Below are 18,548 nucleotides of genomic sequence, written 5' to 3' on the forward strand. Positions count from 1 at the left end.
TGGCGTCTTTTTTGCATATTTTGTGGGAATGCCCGAAGGTGGAGCGATTCTGGCGTGGTGTGCATGAGGTCCTGCGAGTGGTTACGCATGTCGCGCTGCTGCCTGAAGCGAGGAGATGCCTGCTGAATGTGTGGGAACCAACTGACTACTCGGTTCCGCAGACGCGATGGGTGACTCTGGGATATATGATAGCTAAGCGTGACATTGCTCAACTGTGGGGATCCCAGAGGCCCCCGGCGGTGTCGGCCTGGAAAGAACACATGGATTGGTGCATGTTCCGAGAAAAGGTGGTGTACGTGGCGAGGGGTAAGCCTGGGGCATGGGTGAAGGTATGGGGCCCCTGGAACGCCTACCGCGGGGGTATCTGCGCGCCACCACTGCTGCCTGCGGCCTCACCAGCCCCGTCCCCTTAGTTGACTCCTTTCCCTAGCCCCGAGCACGGAGTTCCCCCAGTCCTCGATCTGTTCCCCTTCCCCTCTTTAGACTCCTGTGGATGGCTGGGGTCCCCCATTCGGGGAGCACGTGCTGTTACTTTCGATTGCGGGTTGCCTTGCGGGTGTGGTTTGCGTGTTGTTTGTATAAAATGGAACCGTATTGTGGGGTCAGAGTGATGGGGCCCACGACGTTGATACCTCCTGATTTTGCTTCTCTGCAATGCCAAGTGTTTTTGCACGTATGTCGTGTGCTCCTATCATTCTAGCGGCCGGCCGGAAGGTTGTAGGCCCATACTTGTATATTCTTGAGATTGCAATAAACGGTTTCAAAAAAAAAAAAAAAAAAAAATTAGCATTTAAAAAACCTTTGAAATTCACTGAAAAAAACATAGGTTTCAGAGACGTTATAGTTAGAAATTAGCATTTAAAAAAGCTTTGAAATTCACTGAAAAAGTCATAGGTTTCAGAGACGTTATAGTTAGAAATTAGCATTTAAAAAACCTTAAAAATTCACAGAAAAAAACCATAGGTTTCAGGGGTGTTATAGTTAGCTGGCCATTTCACTCATACAAAACCATAGAAATTCCTCTGTTATAGTTAGTTCTGCTAACTTTAAGTCGCGCGCCCGCAATGCACTGCTGATGATGTCACATATTGCATCATTCATGATATGGTCAGTGACATCACTGATGGCATCTCAAATGACATCACTGATGACATCATCCACGTGACAATCTGATACACCTCATCATACACTAGTATAGCCTTTCATCACTAAAATACAGAGTACCATATTTGAAACTATTGACACACCAATACCAGTTACTACATACCCACTCACTGATTCCTAAGTCTATACACACAACCACCAATTCAACAACAGAATCATTTATACATGCAGTCACTAATTAATAGAACACTATCAAATGCACTTAAACACATATATAGATATTGACACATCAGCAGTCATCTTAGTCGGTTATGCAGTCATCCTACTCACTCAGGAAAAAAAATAATCATACTTACATTTACTCACTTACACAATTATCCAACAACACCTCATTCATTCAAACACATTGTAACTCATAGTTAATATGTTAAAAAATCACCATTACAATTATACACTCATTCATATAGTTACTCTAACAATCACTGACTCTTACACATACTTATTTATATACACCAACTCTCACACACAATGCCTTTTATTTTTTACTTTGTTGAAGATGTACAACTAAAACATATATCCGCTCACAACACACAAATAAATACACTCAGTCACCCAAATAACTGTTTCCACATGCACTCTTATACCTATACACAACAGTGATGTCATTTGAGATGTCATGAGTGATGTCATCAGTGATGTCACTGACCATGTCATGAGTGATGTAATATGTGACGTCATCAGCAGTGGATTGCGGGCGCGCGAGTTATAGTTAGCTGAACTAACTATAACGGGGGAATTTCAATGTTTTTTTTGAGTGAAATGTCCAGCTAACTATAACGTGTGTGAAACCTATGGTTTTTTCAGTGAATTTGCAAGGTTTTTTAAATGCTAATTCCTAACTATAACGTGTGTGAAACCTATGGTTTTTTCAGTGAATTTCAAAGGTTTTTTAAATGCTAATTCCTAACTATAACGTGTGTGAAACCTATGTTTTTTTCAGTGAATTTCAAAGGTTTTTTAAATGCTAATTTATGAATGTTTTATTATATTTTTTATTTATTTATTTTACAATATGCTATCTATGTATATAATTATAGATTTACTGTATCCTGCAATATGGAATGGCTCAGCTTTTTTAAATTTATTTTGGATATAGTTGAACAGCATAGTTAATATCTTCTATAAACCTCTAAACATTTTTTTTTTTAAAGGGTTTTTGACCGTGCGCGCACCGTACACGTACGGTACGCGTACGGTGCGCGCACGGTGCTTGCATGCGTACGTGCTCCATGTGCGCATGCGTATGTGATCCACGTGCGCATGCGTACTTCGTGCGTAATGCGTACGCACGTGCTCCGTACGCGCATGCGCGCGTGCTCCTTTCGCGCATGCGTGCGTGCTTCGTACGCGCTCCGTACGCGCATGCGTGCTTGTACCGTGCGTGCTCCGTGCGCACACCGTACACGCTCGGTGCGCGCACGGTAAGTCATGTGATCAAGAAACAACACTTTTCATTGGTTTATAGTAGTTTCAGGTCATGTGATTAAGAAACAACACTTTTCATTGGTTTATAGTAGTTTCAGTTCCAGAAACTTCCAACACCACACCCACTCCCCTCATTATTACTTCTGATTCCCTGGGAGAAGGAGCTGAGCAGCTTTTCTAGTACTTCAGTACTTCAGAATGGCAGAGCAGCAGTCATCTTCTGGGAGTGAGCAGGAGACCCTTGTGAGACAGAGACAGAAGAAACAGAAAGACTCTTTTATATGGCAATTTTTTACATTTCCACTGGGGCAGAAGAAAGTGAATGCTCCCAAAGTCACCTGCACTCTTTGTGATCGTGTCTTATCAAGAGGAGATCCTAAAAAGAAATACTCTTTTAGTATCTTCACTATGATCAGGCACGTTAGAGATGTATATCCTGTGGCTTATGCTCGAGCTGCTAGAGAAAACCCTCCAGCAGCTCAGCCGAGCACATCCGCAGCAGCTCAGCCGAGAACATTATCGGCAGCTCAGCAGAGCACTTCATCTGCGGCGGCAGCTTCACCTTCTTCGGTTCCTCTGGATATACACCCTCTGTTTGAGAGGGTGCATATACGGTGCAACTCGTGTAATGCTCTTATCTCTTATGCGGACACCAGCATTCCGCTAATAGAGAGGAAGATACATGTCTTTTTTTCCCTCTGTCCCTCAATTAACACAACGGCTCTTTTTAGAGCCACCTAATATCTAAACACTTAAAAAAAAATTTTATTCAATTTTTTGGGGGGTTTTTCCTGCCGTGTGCGCCCCGTGCACGCACGGTACGCGCACCACGTGATTTTTTTATGAAAAATAAAATGTTTTTTCACCCTTCATGGTCCTTCAGGGACCTCCTGACAAAAGCTAGGGGGTCAGGAACTATGTACCCTGCCCCCATTTCACGTTCTCCACCTTTCTTTTAAATGGAAACACACATTTCTTTTTTTTGCATATTTTAACCCTTTCCAAATGATTTCTACCCCCAACATGACTTCTGCCTGCTAGCATAGCATTAGATCATGGAACACTGGTGTGTGCAGAGACGTCAGAAGTTCAGCACATAATGTTTCTAATCCAAAGAGCAAGATTGCTTAACTCTTCAAACCTAACAGCAAATCCAAAGTAATGTTCTGTGGGAACACATTTTTCTGGACCAATACAAAACATGCTTTTAAAAATTTAAACATACAGCCTAGTTTTTATTGTAAAATGGTCTGAAACAGCCAATGAGTTCTTTTTTTTTTTAAGTATATAAGCCTCCATTTTACAACTACCTTTCTTTTTATTTTGTCATTCTACTGAAAGACACCTTCAGAGTGCATCCAGGTCTCCTCCTCACTCCCTGAAATACACTGGTGTTCTACCATTTTCAAGTAAAATTGATTGCTGTTCAGCTCAATAGTGAGGGGAGTGGCTATGGTGTATGAAGATTCTGGAAGAGAAACTACTATAAACCAATGCTTCTGAGTGCATCCAGATGTCCTCCTCACTCCCTGAAGTAGATTGCTCTTCTGCCATTTACAACTAAAATTGATACCTGTTCTGCTCCTTGTCCCACGAAATAAGAAGAAATAGTGAGGGGATTGGCAAGGCATTTATAGAGTAGACGGTGTACATTTCACAGATGAAGGGATCAGAGTCTTCCTCTTGATCTTTAGACTCTGCATCGATACTTACTTATAGGTACCAAAAAACACTCAATTAACACAATGGCTCTTTTTAGAGCCAACCAACATCCAAACACTTAAACTTTATTTTTAATTCTATTTTTTATATGATTTTTTGTCGCATCTCTATGTTTCCCCTGCGCAGGCGTACAAACTGCAGCCATGCGCCGACGCAGGCTCCCTTGCACCATGGTTCAAGGATACCTGCGTGGTGGGGAGATTGTTCTTGTGCAGGAAGGGACACCTTCCTGCACAAAAACAATCAAAAGATGCTTTTTCCTCTTTCAATGCGTGCTGTAGAATGGAGGACGCACTAATAGAGGAAAAAACGAGGAGAAATAAAAACATTTCTCCTCGTTTTGCCTTGCAACACCACCTCTAGGGTGGCGTAGCATTCACACGCATCTCCAGAGTTACGATTTCTCGTAAACCTGGAGATGTGTCTAGTTCTTTGTGTGTTGCGTGGGAACACCCACAACAACACCCATGGAACGCCCCTTCAACGCACAGTGCTGCGTGTGAAGAGGCTGTATTTATGTGGAGAGGAAAAGTCACGCAGGGTGGCTTTTCCTCTCCTTGTAAATATGGAGAAGCTCCCTGCGCCACCAGTACGTTATGAAAAGTGACGTAGTGGTGGCGCAGGGGCCTTGTTAATCTTCCCCAGAGATGTTAAGCAAATTAAGGGTAAGACAGACAAAGGGAGAGAGACAGAAACAGAGACAGAGAGCAAGGAACTGAGAAGGAGTAAGGCAGTTAGAATGACTGAGACACATGTAGACAGGGAGAGATACATGGTTGAAAAAGTAGTGATGGAGGCAGTAAACCTAGGGGAGTAGTAGAGAAGGAGTGAGGGAGTTACGAAAGAGCAGTAAAGGAAGAAGAGAGAGAGAAGGGGAATGAGAAAAGCAGAGTGAGGAGAGATGAAGAAAAGGGAGCATGAAAGTGAAGGGGTGAGAAATACAGATATTTCAAACTTACCTGACCAACAAAATAACTTAATTATAAATAAATGGTTTTTTTAATTGCTAGAAAAAAGGATTACATTTCCTAAATTTTCTTTCTCGATCTGAAAAAAAAGAAAAAAAAGTAGTAATATTTAACAATACATTTTAGAATACAGTACACATATTTTCATATTTAACAAAGTCATTTTTTGCCCTTTTTTTGCTGTTTTCAGAATATATTGAATTTCACTGCAAATTGTGAAATCAATTGCATTCATCATTTAACAGCGGGCAAAAAAATTAACAATCTGAAAGATTGTTTAAAAAAAGCCCTGAATCTATCCTCAGTAAAACATACCTTGACAGAAATGTAACATATATATTAAAAATATCATCTAAGAACAATAACTATTTGCAATAAATAACGTCTGTAAATCTTGTTGCTTAAGCTCATACACCAAAATAATATCTGTCAAAGAAGTCCACAATAGAAACAGTTACCTTTCCATGAGGCCAAATGGTAATTTTTAAATTATTTTTTGGTGAAATATCCAATGGCAATCCTATAAAATCGAAATAATGGTTTCTTCAGATGCGGCAATTTGTATCTAAAATTTTGGTTTTAGAAAAATTAAGTAGGAATTTGGTAATTCTGCAGGCAAACGTTGCTTGAAAATCAATTGTGAATCATTACACAGTGTCCAGCCTTTTTCACATTTTAGATAAACTGTGTAATGACCAGAAGTTATAGAAGGTCCATCATGGAAAATTATTGCAACAAAAGTTTTTCCTGATATTGATAATTGATTTCCTGTAAACTTCTTTATTAAAGTGTCCAATTTTGTTCCATCAGCTCTACAACGTTGCATCATTAAAATTACATACTGTCCATATTTCTTTAAAAATAACGCTGATAACATTTCTGATTTACATTGAGAACATTCCATGTTGTTATTTGCATCTTTAACTAATTTACTAAACGTCACTGATTTACTCTCTGGTAATGTTAAATATATGAACCTTTCAGAATCAACATTAGAGCTGCATGTGTTCAAACAGTTTTCACAACTATGTTCCCATTTATAAGACAGACCAAACATATTTTCTATTTCTACCCCTTCATCTTCCAGTACCATAAGCATATACATTAAGAATTCTTGTGCATCTTGCTGGACATTTTGAGTAAACTGTGTACATCCAGAACATACATCTAAAAGATTTCTAACATCAGAAGCACTTTCTATTTTAGTTTTATCATTACTCAGCTTCTCATAAAGGAAACTCAGAAGAGAACAGAATCTTTTTTCATGATTTAGTATTATCTGCTCTTTCAAACTTTCAAGATAAAATACAACATTCAGCACTACATTAGCGTAGCAGTTGACACCAGAGCTATTTTCAAAATGACAACCAACAACCTCTTCAGCATTCTCCTTTTTCTTTTTGCTTGCAATCACATCAGTCTCTATTTGTTTACTCTTCTGTACATCCTCATTACAGATATTCTCAATTCTCCTTTTCCGACAAACAACACTTTTTTCAAACACAGGATACTGACCTAAATGAGGAGCATAGCTTCTTCTTAATCTATTAAATTCCTTTACACAGTTTGCATCAGCACTAACTTTTGACTCATCAAAGTCTATCATGAATAAACCAGATATTTTTTTCACGCGTGACAAAGCAACATATGCCATACCTTCTTTAAACACACTAGATCCAATGTTTACAAAAGCACTATCTACAGTTAATCCTTGGGATTTGTGAATAGTTATAGCATATGCTAGAGAAAACGGAAACTGCTTCCTACGTACATATAAGTCTTTCACAAGCAAGAAACGAACTGAACAACGACTAATGTCTTTAACCTCTTCAATCTGATCAAATTTTATTTTTAAAAATTCAATTCCATCTTTTTTCTGGTAATTAACAAAACCCACAACTTTACCCATAGCTCCATTCACTAAACCTTTGTCTACATCCAAATTATGTCTTAAAATTACTCGACAGTTCATACATACATAAAGATTCTTTTCTAAACCAGCTGTTTTTGATATGTTTTTCTCAAGAGAATCCAATTTAGTTGTCAATTTGCTTGTCAATATAATAGTTATTCCTTCATGCTGTATTTCATCCACAGCTTCCAGTTTTACAATCTCTTCATTTTCCAATTTCAAAAGTTCTTGATTGAACATAGAGCATTCATGTAGTGTTGGCATTAAGCAGATTACAGTATTTTTTCCACCAATTTTCTTGTATATTTTCTCTGGAACTATTTGTTCTGTTGGAAACAAATTACATAGCAATCGACTCTGTAAAGCTTTTCTGCCATGTTCTGTGAGTAGTCCAATTCTGATATCTTTGAGAATACTTGCATAATCATCATCATTTGCTTGCCGCATATTGGTAATGAGTTCTTTGTACTCAAAGTATGTCCAAATATTCACATTACCTATACTTCCTAACGACTTTTTCGTGTCTTCTTCATGTGTAAGATTATGAAATACTGGTTGTCCTTTAACTGGAGTGAGCTGCAGTAGATCCCCAAAAACTATAACATGTTTTCCTCCAAATAGCACGTCATAGTTTGTATTGCTTAAATGCACAAAGGCAAGCATTACGTTTGATACCATGCTTACCTCATCAATAATGAGAACTTTCATTTTTTTCAATACTCTTGAAACTTCAAAACATGCTTCTCCTGTTAGCTTGTGGTATTGTATTTTGTTCTCATGCTCTACTGGTAACATTAGCAAACGATGGAGGGTAATTCCTGTTATGTTATATGCTGCTAACCCAGTTGGAGCAGTAACAATGCAAGACAAAGTTGAATCAGTTTTTTTCTGTAGGTAGCTTCTAATTACTTTAATTAAGAAACTTTTTCCAGTTCCAGCTTGTCCACTAACATACATTCTGATTGGTTCAAATGATGTGCATGAGCACTCTTTATTTTCATGTAGTAATCCATGATCAATTTGTTTTGTGACTTCCTCATAAATTTGTTGTTGTTCATCATTCAGTTGCTGTTCCAAATTTGGTAAGTTTATTAAATCTTCCTGAGCTTGATTCATAGCTGTTTCCACTTCAGTCATGGCTATTGCAGCTTCATTTTCTACGATTTGTTGTCCTAGGGGATCTTGACTGAGCGTCCCGGAACTTTGACTGTCTTGAGAACTGTCTCTAGCTACTTCAGCTGCAATTGTTGCTTCTTGTTCAATTTCTTCATTTAACATTTGTACATAAATTGTGAAAGTACTGCATTCTATGGTATCTTTGCATGCATTAAAGGAATCTTCATAGCTTTGAAAATGTCCAAGTAATTCATCCTCTGAACGCCATGGTTTAAACAACTGTAAAAGTGCTAAGTGGTAAAATTCCTTCTTGTCAGTAGTGTCGCAACTCAGCTTTCTGTGATTAATCAAACTTCCTTTTGTTTGTTTCACCAAACATCCTTCCTCACCAATGACTTTATATTTACCATTGTTGATGTCTTCTGTGGTATTCCGTTTAAAAATGTAGTTCTGCAGCACTTCATAGAGACACATGTTCTCAAGATGATGACTTCTCTTTGGGTAATATGTGTCCAACATGTTTGTTCTTAAAATGTCTGTACTTTCTGGTTCATATTGTGCTAAATATTCAATTTCTCGAATAGATTTCAATACCCGATTTCGCATTCCTGCAAGCCCTAAACTTACCCAAATTATTCTTCTGGATTTGGAGTACAGACTTGCAGATGATAACCTATCTGAGCATTCGTAAGAACCAATTTCTCGATGCGAATTCATCTTTAAACTGAAACTGTATAGCTTTTTACTGACAGTCTTCTCGTGAGAAATCTCTTCCCACATTTCTTTCAATTCCGTTTTCTCAGATTTAGTGATGTAAGATGTGACATACCGAGCAACAGCAATAGAATTGTCAGCTACATACTGAATATCCATGTTAGCATTCCACATGGATAAAATGACTGGGTTGTAGTCATTTATATATTTTGACTCTTCTTTTCTTCTTAGGTTGTAGGTATTTTTAGGCGATTTTCTTGTAATAGTATGTCGCACAGCTGACATAAAACTGTTTACTCTTCCTTTTGAAAGAAAAGGTCGTGGAAATCCAAATCGACATTTTTTGTAGAATTTATCTTTACTCTTGTACTTTCGTCGAAAGTATTTTCCACACCGATGACTTTGGAAACGTAAAACTTTCTCTTTTAAGTTTTTTTCTTCTGTGCTTTTAGGTATAGCACATGTTGCATATCCTTCAATGAAAGATAAAACTGCATCATCAGAATCTGTTCCAAATTTTGGGGCATCCTTGATCCACAACAGCATATGAATATGAGGAGCACCTCTTGCTTGGTACTCTTTTCTCCAAAAGAAATCCACAACTTCTCCAAGTGGTGGATTTTTTTTATTGCAGATGAAGGACATCATGGCCTCAAATCTATGATTGAAATATCTGCAAACATTAACCGGATCCAATGAGCACAATTCTCCTGCTGTCTTGTATTGGATGTTTTCAATATTTGAATTTGCCTCTCGAAGAAAATCCAGTAAATCATCCCAAGCGTACTCAGCACAGCTTAGGGTAAGGAACCATGTAGGAGTTCCTAAATTCCGTAACATACATTTCAATTCTCCATGGCGTCGGTACCAATATTCATTAGTCCCACGCTGACTAGGCCTGGGCGGCAAATTCCGTTCCGCTCGCGGAATTTGCGGAATTTGCGTAATTTCGCGTTCCGCGGAGAACGCGAAATAGCTCAAAAGTCTGCTTTCCTTGATTTCGCGAAATTTTTGCTTGTTCGCGTTCTCAAAATGCATGTTCGCGAGATATTTCTCCTCGAACACGCAAACAGCAATTGCGAACAGGAAAAAAGCATCGCGAACAAGCAATTCCGCGTGTTCGCGGAATTTCTGCGTGTTCGCGGAGATTTTTTACCGTTTCGCGGAGATTTGCGTAACGCAATTACGCAAATTCCGCCCACCCCTAACGCTGACAAGCCATCAGATTAATCAATTGTGATTCCAAATGATCATCCCGCTGTTGCACTTTGTTCAGAAAATCCTTTGCAGACACATTATGTAGATGTACTCCAGTTTTCAAATTGTGATTTACTGCATAAGAAAGTGCAGATAAGTCACTTTCAAATAAAAGATGGAACAAATAAGGAATACTTTGACGAAATCTTGGATCTTCTGCATATAATCTTGTAGTCCGATACTCAGAAGCAGGAATCTGTACTGGACGTTCATCATATCATCCACCTTTTCCTGTAGGAAACAGCTGGGGAAAACAACGAGCTTCCAAGCTCTCCTCCCATACACTTCACCGGAGTTCCTTTTGCTTTTTTCATCTGAAACAGATCAATAGTGTTTCCCATAACTTCTTTAGAATGAAGAGGATGTATGCTGAAATGTTCATAAATTTCTTCTTCTTTTGACTTATCCACTTTTTCAATTTGCCCAGTTGGTATTCCTGTGTCTGCTAGTAAAACTTCTTCATCTTCATCCATATAAATTGATTCATACCATTTATTATTTCTTTTCACATATAAATTTGCTCTTTGTACTTTTCGTACATCCACCAGCTCCTGCCAAATTTTCTTATTCTTTGTAGGTACACCATTAACCAGAATAACTAATGGTTCAGTTTCCAAACTATCTGCATCAATTGTTTCAATATTTTTTTTCAAATCTAATGGCAAATAGACAACTCTTCCTTTTAAACCTCTTTGTAAATCTGAAGGAGGTAATTTGCCTGTTTTGGGTTCCATACGAACTATAGTCTGAAACGGATGGACACATTTAATGAGTATAGACTCATACGTATTTATATCACTAAGTTCTGCAGGAATATCAACCAATTCTAAATTATTATGTACAGCACTAGCTGGCATTTTATTTTCTTCTAACTTGTTATAACAGTATTTACAAATACGCTGAACTTCACCCAATTCAAAACAATTTTCCAGAAACAAATATGTAGCAAAATCCTTCCACTCATAATTATTTTCTTTTTCACTTTTTTTATAGAGATCAACATTCCTTGTTTGAGTTTTATAATGGCTTCTCCGGCAACAAATACAAGTAATATTTGGTCTTTCATTAGAGATGATAGTAAATGTTGTCATTTGATCTTCAAATGTTTTACTAACAGTGGGTTCTACATTCTCTTCCACATTTTCTTCAATAACTGTGTCATTTCCTGCACTTTCTTGCTCTGGAGCAAAGTAACAAAACTCAATATCCTCACAAACCTTCTTCACATCTGATACAGATCCACGGAACAGAGCACTATTCAACTCATGTAACTTTAGTGCTGGACTTTTAGCAAAATACAATCTTCTCACAAACTTTCTCATTTCAGTATGATGAACTGCCAGCATCCTAAAATGGTGAAAAACACTTTGACAAACCTTCCTAGAAAGACAAGCCAGAGAATGTCCTTGCAAACCAGTATTCTCTCTCACTCTGCATGGATCTAGTCTTTGAAGCACCTTAATCTTCTGTTTAACACTTTTTTTTACTATATTCTCTTAGAAAGTCACGAAATGTATCAATAGATTCCTGTCGTACAGTACAAATACTACTACAATTCCAAGTGTACACTGGGGCTTTAGGACGTCTCCCCATAACCTCATCAGCTAACACTACTTCCTCATTTCTTGGAACCATTTTCTCCTTTTCCATTACACAACCATCCTTAACTTCAAATGCTCGACCACTGGTGTCAACTGCATGCAGCAAACTATTACTTTGAAGATAACTCTCTTCATTAAAAAATGGTTCAGTACTTGAACTATGCTTCCATTCTCCTAAGAACACTTTACAAAAGTTTTTTTTTTTCACTTCTCTTTTTCTTTTGCTTTTTGACTTCATTACATTCACTAATTTATCTAATGTACGGATCCTGTTCAAAACTAAAATGAATAGTATTCTTTTTAATTCCAAAGCCTTTGCAACAATTGATTCAGTATGTTTTTTTTTCTTATAAAATTTGGCTTTCTTCCTATATTTTTTCACACCCTTTAGCAAATTGAACATCACTCTTCTCTGAAACATTTTTCTACGAATGTTTTTAAAATCTCTTTTTCTTTTTAAGTCATTCTTTCTTACTTCTGATTGTACATTAGTATTTAGTATATTCTTTCGATTGTCTTGTTGTTTTCTACTTGAAACACTATTTCCAGTGGATATATTTTTTACATTTTTTCTTTGCTTGAGGATATTTTTTATAAAATCCTTAGTCTGCTTACCAGAAGGCTTTTTCTTTTTTCCAACATGAGGTTCTTCAACTAATTTTTGTTGTCCAGTTGTCTTCAAATATAGATGTTGTTGCTGTTCTTTTCTCTTTCTTGATTTTATAGGCATCTTTAATTTATTTCAGTCTTGTTCAGCAATACCTGAAAGAAACTAAAAAAAAATACCTTTATGTAACTTATATATATTACTATATTTTTTATGAGCTTTTCAAAACCTATCATATGAGCTGTCCTTTTCCTACGACTGCACAATAAAAGCTACACAAATTAAATCTCTGACAACAATGCCTGTGTGCACACAGACTCATGGTGTGATTCTAGGCAGAAAACGATATTTGATTGGCAATTTCAAAGCACATTTACTACTGTGGTTTTGCAAGTGATAATTACTGTAACAGCCTGACACATTTTCCTTATAGTTTAGAGAGGCAGAAAAGAGCACATATCCTAACAGCTACTTGAGAGCATGAGCATGTGGAACCTGGGTGAGTGATTAGACTAGAGCAAAGGAAATGAGCCTTGGTGATGTTGAATGTGGTAGCGTTACACACTACTATCTATTGTCAGGTGCAAGAGAGATCTGCATGGACGCTTGCACAACTGCATGAAGACTGCAGAGATGTATGTAAGAGTACATGTATGGTAAGGGTTAATTGGAGTTTGGAACATGTAGGAACTACCTTACCCATGGCAGGAGTGGAAGGAAAATCTACCCTGTTGTTTTCAAATGTGTTTGCATTTGCCTCTCATCTGTGAGATAGTGCTGAATGCTAACCATCACAGTTCAAGAAAACAAGCTGCCCCTTTCCTACGAGTGCTAGTCTTACAGAAGCACAGCAACACGAATTAAATCTCTGACAACAATTCCTGTGTGCACACAGACTCATGGTGTGATTCTAGGCAGAAAACTATATTTCATTGGCAATTTCAAAGCACATTTACTACTGTGGAAGAGCAAGTGATAATTACTGTAACAGCCTGACACATTTTCCTTATAGTTTAGAGAAGCAGAAAAGAACACATGTCCTACCAGCTACTTGAGACTATGACCATGAGTAACCTGGGTGAGTGATTAGACTACAGCAAAGGAAATGAGCCTTAGTGATATTGATTGTGTTAGCATTACTCACTGCTATCTGAAATACCACACAGTGCTGAATAGTAAGCATGAGAGTGCAGGAGAAGCAGCTGGCTGTGTGCTAAGAGTGTACTTCTGGAGACTGTGTATTGTCAGGTGCAAGAGAGATCTACATGGACGCTTGCACAACTGCATGAAGACTGCACAGATGTATGTAAGAGTACATGTGTGGTAACGGTTAATTGGAGTTTTGAACATATAGGATCTACCTCACCCATGGCAGGAGTGGAAGGAAAATCTACCCTGTTGTTTTCAAATGTGTTAGTATTTGCCTCTCATTTGTGAGATATTGATTTGTGCTGAATGCTAGCCATCACAGTTCAAGAAAACAAGCTTCCCCTTTCCTGCGAATGCAAGTCTTACAGAACCAGATCAACACAAATTAAATCTCTGACAACAATTCCTGTGTGCACACAGACTCATGGTGTGATTCTAGGCAGAAAACGATTTTTGATTGGCAATTTCAAAGCACATTTACCACTGTGGTTTTGCAAGTGATAATTACTGTAACAGCCTGACACATTTTCCTTATAGTTTAGAGAGGCAGAAAAGAGCACATGTTCTAACAGCTACTTGAGAGCATGAGCATGTGGAACCTGGGTGAGTGATTAGACTAGAGCAAAGGAAATGAGCCTTGGTGATGTTGAATGTGGTAGCGTTACACACTACTATCTAAAATACCACACAGTGCTGAATAGTAAGCATGGGAGTGCAGGAGAAGCACCTGCCTGTGTGCTAAGAGCGTGCTTCTGGAGACTGTGTATTGTCAGGTGCAAGAGAGATCTGCATGGACGCTTGCAGAACTGCATGAAGACTGCACAGATGTTTGTAAGAGTACATGTGGGGTAAGGGTTAATTGGAGTTTTGAACATGTAGGATCTACCTCCCCCATTGCAGGAGTGTAAGGAAAATCTACCCTGTTGTTTTCAAATGTGTTAGCATTTGTCTCTCATTTGTGTGATATTGATTTGTGCTGAATGCTAGCCATCACAGTTCAAGAAAACAAGCTGCCCCTTTCCTACGAATGCAAGTCTTACAGAACCAGACCAACATGAATTAAATCTCTGACAACAATTCCTGTGTGCACACAGACTCATGGTGTGATTCTAGGCAGAAAACGATTTTTGATTGGCAATTTCAAAGCACATTTACCACTGTGGTTTTGCAAGTGATAATTACTGTAACAGCCTGACACATTTTCCTTATAGTTTAGAGAGGCAGAAAAGAGCACATGTCCTAACAGCTACTTGAGAGCATGAGCATGTGGAACCTGGGTGAGTGATTAGACTAGAGCAAAGGAAATGAGCCTTGGTGATGTTGAATGTGGTAGCGTTACACATTACTATCTGAAATACCACACAGTGCTGAATACTTAGCATGGGAGTGCAGGAGAAGCTACTGCCTGTGTGCTAAAAGTATGTTTCTGGAGACTGTGTATTGTCCGGTGCAAGAGAGATCTGCATGGACGCTTGCAGAACTGCATGAAGACTGCACAGATGTATGTAAGAGTACATGTGTGGTAAGTTTTAATTGGAGTTTGTAACATGTAGGAACTACCTCACCCATTGCAGGAGTGGAAGGAAAATCTACCCTGTTGTTTTCAAATGTGTTAGCATTTGCCTCTCATTTGTGAAATATTGATTTGTGCTGAATGCTAGCCATCACACTTCAAGAAAACAAGCTGCCCCTTTCCTACCAATGCAAATCTTACAGAACCAGACCACCACGAATTAAATCTCTGACAACAATTCCTTTGTGCACACATACTCATGGTGTGATTCTAGGCAGGAAACAGTATTCCTGGGTGATACCAGTACACCTTAACTTATGGTGAAGACATACTCCATAATATCTTACAAGTTCAAGGCAGTTAAATATCTTCCAAAACATAAAATGTAAAACACAACTTTAAAACAAGAATCAAATTTTTTTTTATATCAAAATGCACCACATACATCCCCTCTCAAATTCATAACTTACCTTTAAAAGTAGTTAGTTGAGAAAGAAATGTGGCACTCACACAGCAGATTATCAGAAGTCAGAAGTTCAGCACACAATGTTTCTGATCCAAAGAGCAAGAGTGCTTGACTTTTCAAACCTAACAGCAAATCCATAGTAATGTTCTGTGGGAACACATTTTTCTGAACCAATACAAAACATGCTTTTAAAAATTTAAACATACAGCCTAGTTTTTAGTGTAGAATGCTCTGAAACAGCCAATGAGCTCTTTTTTATTAAAAAAAGTATGTAAGCCTCCATTTTACAACTATCTTTCTTTTCATATTGCCATTCTACTGAAAGACACCTTCTGAGTGCATCCAGATCTCCTTGAAAGATGTTCACAGTGTGGATTGTAGGTCATAGCAATGTCTTCTGGAGTGAAAAGTATGCAGAAAAAAGAGGTATTTTGAAAGACCTTGCTTTGCCAAATGTAGACATTAAATGGAGTGGTCAGAGAGGGTTAAAGTGGCACCAATTAATGCCTTTGGTGAAATCCTTTCTACATCTCCCACAGCCTGACCTTATAATTGTGCACTGTGGTGGAAATGACCTAGGCACTTTAACTGGGGTAGGTCTGGAAATGCTTGTTAAGGACACCTTTGTGAAATTGAGGTCACTTTTTCCACAAACTACCTTTGTATATTCTAATATATTCCAAAGGCAAAAGTGGAACTGGTCCAACCAATATTGTCCACAGATTGACAAAGCAAGAAAGCACGTCAATAAGTCTGTTTCTGCTTTCCTCAGAGACTATGTACCACAACAACTTGCGTTACAACATGCAAGGCATTTATAGAGGAGACGGTGTTCATTTCACAGATGAAGGCAACAGAGTCTTCCTCTTGAACTTTAGACTCTGCATCGGTACTTACTTGTAGGTACAAAAAAACACTCCATGAACGGCTCTTTTTAGAGCCAACCAACATCTAAACACTTAAACTTGATTTTTAATGTTATTTTTTAATGATTTTTTTTTCCGCCGTGCGCGCAGCGTACGCGCACCGTGCGCGCACCCCGCGATATTTTTTTACGACATTTTTGGTTTTTTTTAACCTAAGGGGTCTTTCATGGTCCCCCTGAGAAGGCCTAGGGGGTCAGGGACTCTCTACCCGGCCCCCTTTTCACGTTCTCCACTTGTGTTTTTAGCTCTCTTTTGCCTCTAAAACTCAAAATGGCGGCTGGGGGGTGCGCGCACCGTGCGCGCACCCCGCGATTTTTTGAGGAACTCTCTACCCTGCCCCCTTTTCACGTTCTCCACCTTTCTGTTTCCCTGTCACACACACAACACACAAAATGGCGGCCGACACTTCCTGATTACGACCGATTCGAGTGTTGACTGTCACGAATCCTCCAATCAGAATCACGCTCGCGCACGGCACCGTGCGCGCACCGTGCGCGCACCGTGCGCGCACGGTGCGCGGCTATAGATATTTATGTACTTTAACTGGAATTTTCTCAGGACCTACTGAACAGATTGACTCCATATATGCAAAAGGCACATCCCTGACCTGAGGACTACCTCTTTGCCAAATTTGAAGTAATTCTGTTCAGCCGTTCGGGCTGTACCTTCGACTAAAGGTCCTATGGGAAAATGCATGGTGAAAACGCGTTTTGGGACCCCCCTTTTTTTTCAGCCCCCGCTTGACGAATCCCCCCGAGACTTTCAGGGTAGGAGCTGAGCGGAGCGCCCCATTAGTTTTGAAAATTACGCGAGGATTCGTCAACCGGCGCCAAAGTTATTCAAAATAGAATTTTCAGATTTCCTATGGAAACACGGTCCTAACTATAACTATCTACTGGCGATTGCCAGTAGATAATATATATATATATATTCACTGAAAAAACCATAGGTTTCACACATGTTATAGTTAGCGGAAATTTTACTGATAAAAAACCAATGAAATTCCCCCGTTATAGTTAGTGCAGGCAACTATAACTCACGCGACCGCAATCCTCTGCTGATGCTAATACTGTATTTAGACACTTATTTGCCCATGTCTTCTTCCATAAATTTTTAGCTATACATATATTACAAATATTGTTTTTTCATAAAGACACATATGTCATCAGCAGAAGATTGCGGTCGCGTGAGTTATAGTTGCCTGCACTAACTATAACGGGGGAATTTCATTGGTTTTTTATCAGTAAAATTTCCGCTAACTATAACATGTGTGAAACCTATGGTTTTTTCTGTGAATTTGCAAGGTTTTTTAAATGCTAATTCCTAACTATAACGTGTGTGAAACCTATGGTTTTTTCAGTGAATTTGTACGTTTTTTTAAATGCTAAGTTACTTTACGCCATTCGTGGCGTGCGCGCCCACTTAACGCAGTTCGTTCCGTGCGCGCACGGTGCGCTTCGCGCACCGTGCGCGCACAGTGAGCACAAGGTGCGCTTCGCGCACCGCGCGCCCACTTTACGCACCGTGCGCACATGGAGGACATATGATGCACTTCGTTTTGAAAGGTAATATTTTAATTTTTCACACCTGTTATAAGCCATGTACAAATGGTGCCCTTCAGGCACCATTTGCACACGGGGTGGGGAGAGAGTGGATAATTATTTTTTTTTTATATTTTTTACCGTACGCGTACGGTAAGCGTAATTGGCGAAATTAGCGAAAAAATAAAAATTCCGTTTTTGGCCGGGGGATCTTTGGGGACTCCCTCAACATGGCTAGGTGTTTTGGAGCTGTCCAAACAGCCCCTTTACATGTTTTTGTGCTTTGTATTTTAATCCACACTCTCAGTGCGAGAGAGAAAATGGCGGCCGCCACTTCCTGGTTTCGGCCGATTCGAATGTTTACTAAGATCTAAGAGCCAATCAGAATCGCGCTCGCGGGCGCCACCGTACGCGTACGGTAAGCGTACCGTAAGCGCACCGTAAGCTGGCTCAGATATATATATTGA

Source organism: Triturus cristatus, chromosome 2_2, assembly GCF_964204655.1.
Source record: "Triturus cristatus chromosome 2_2, aTriCri1.1, whole genome shotgun sequence".
NCBI classification, from domain to species: domain Eukaryota; kingdom Metazoa; phylum Chordata; class Amphibia; order Caudata; family Salamandridae; genus Triturus; species Triturus cristatus.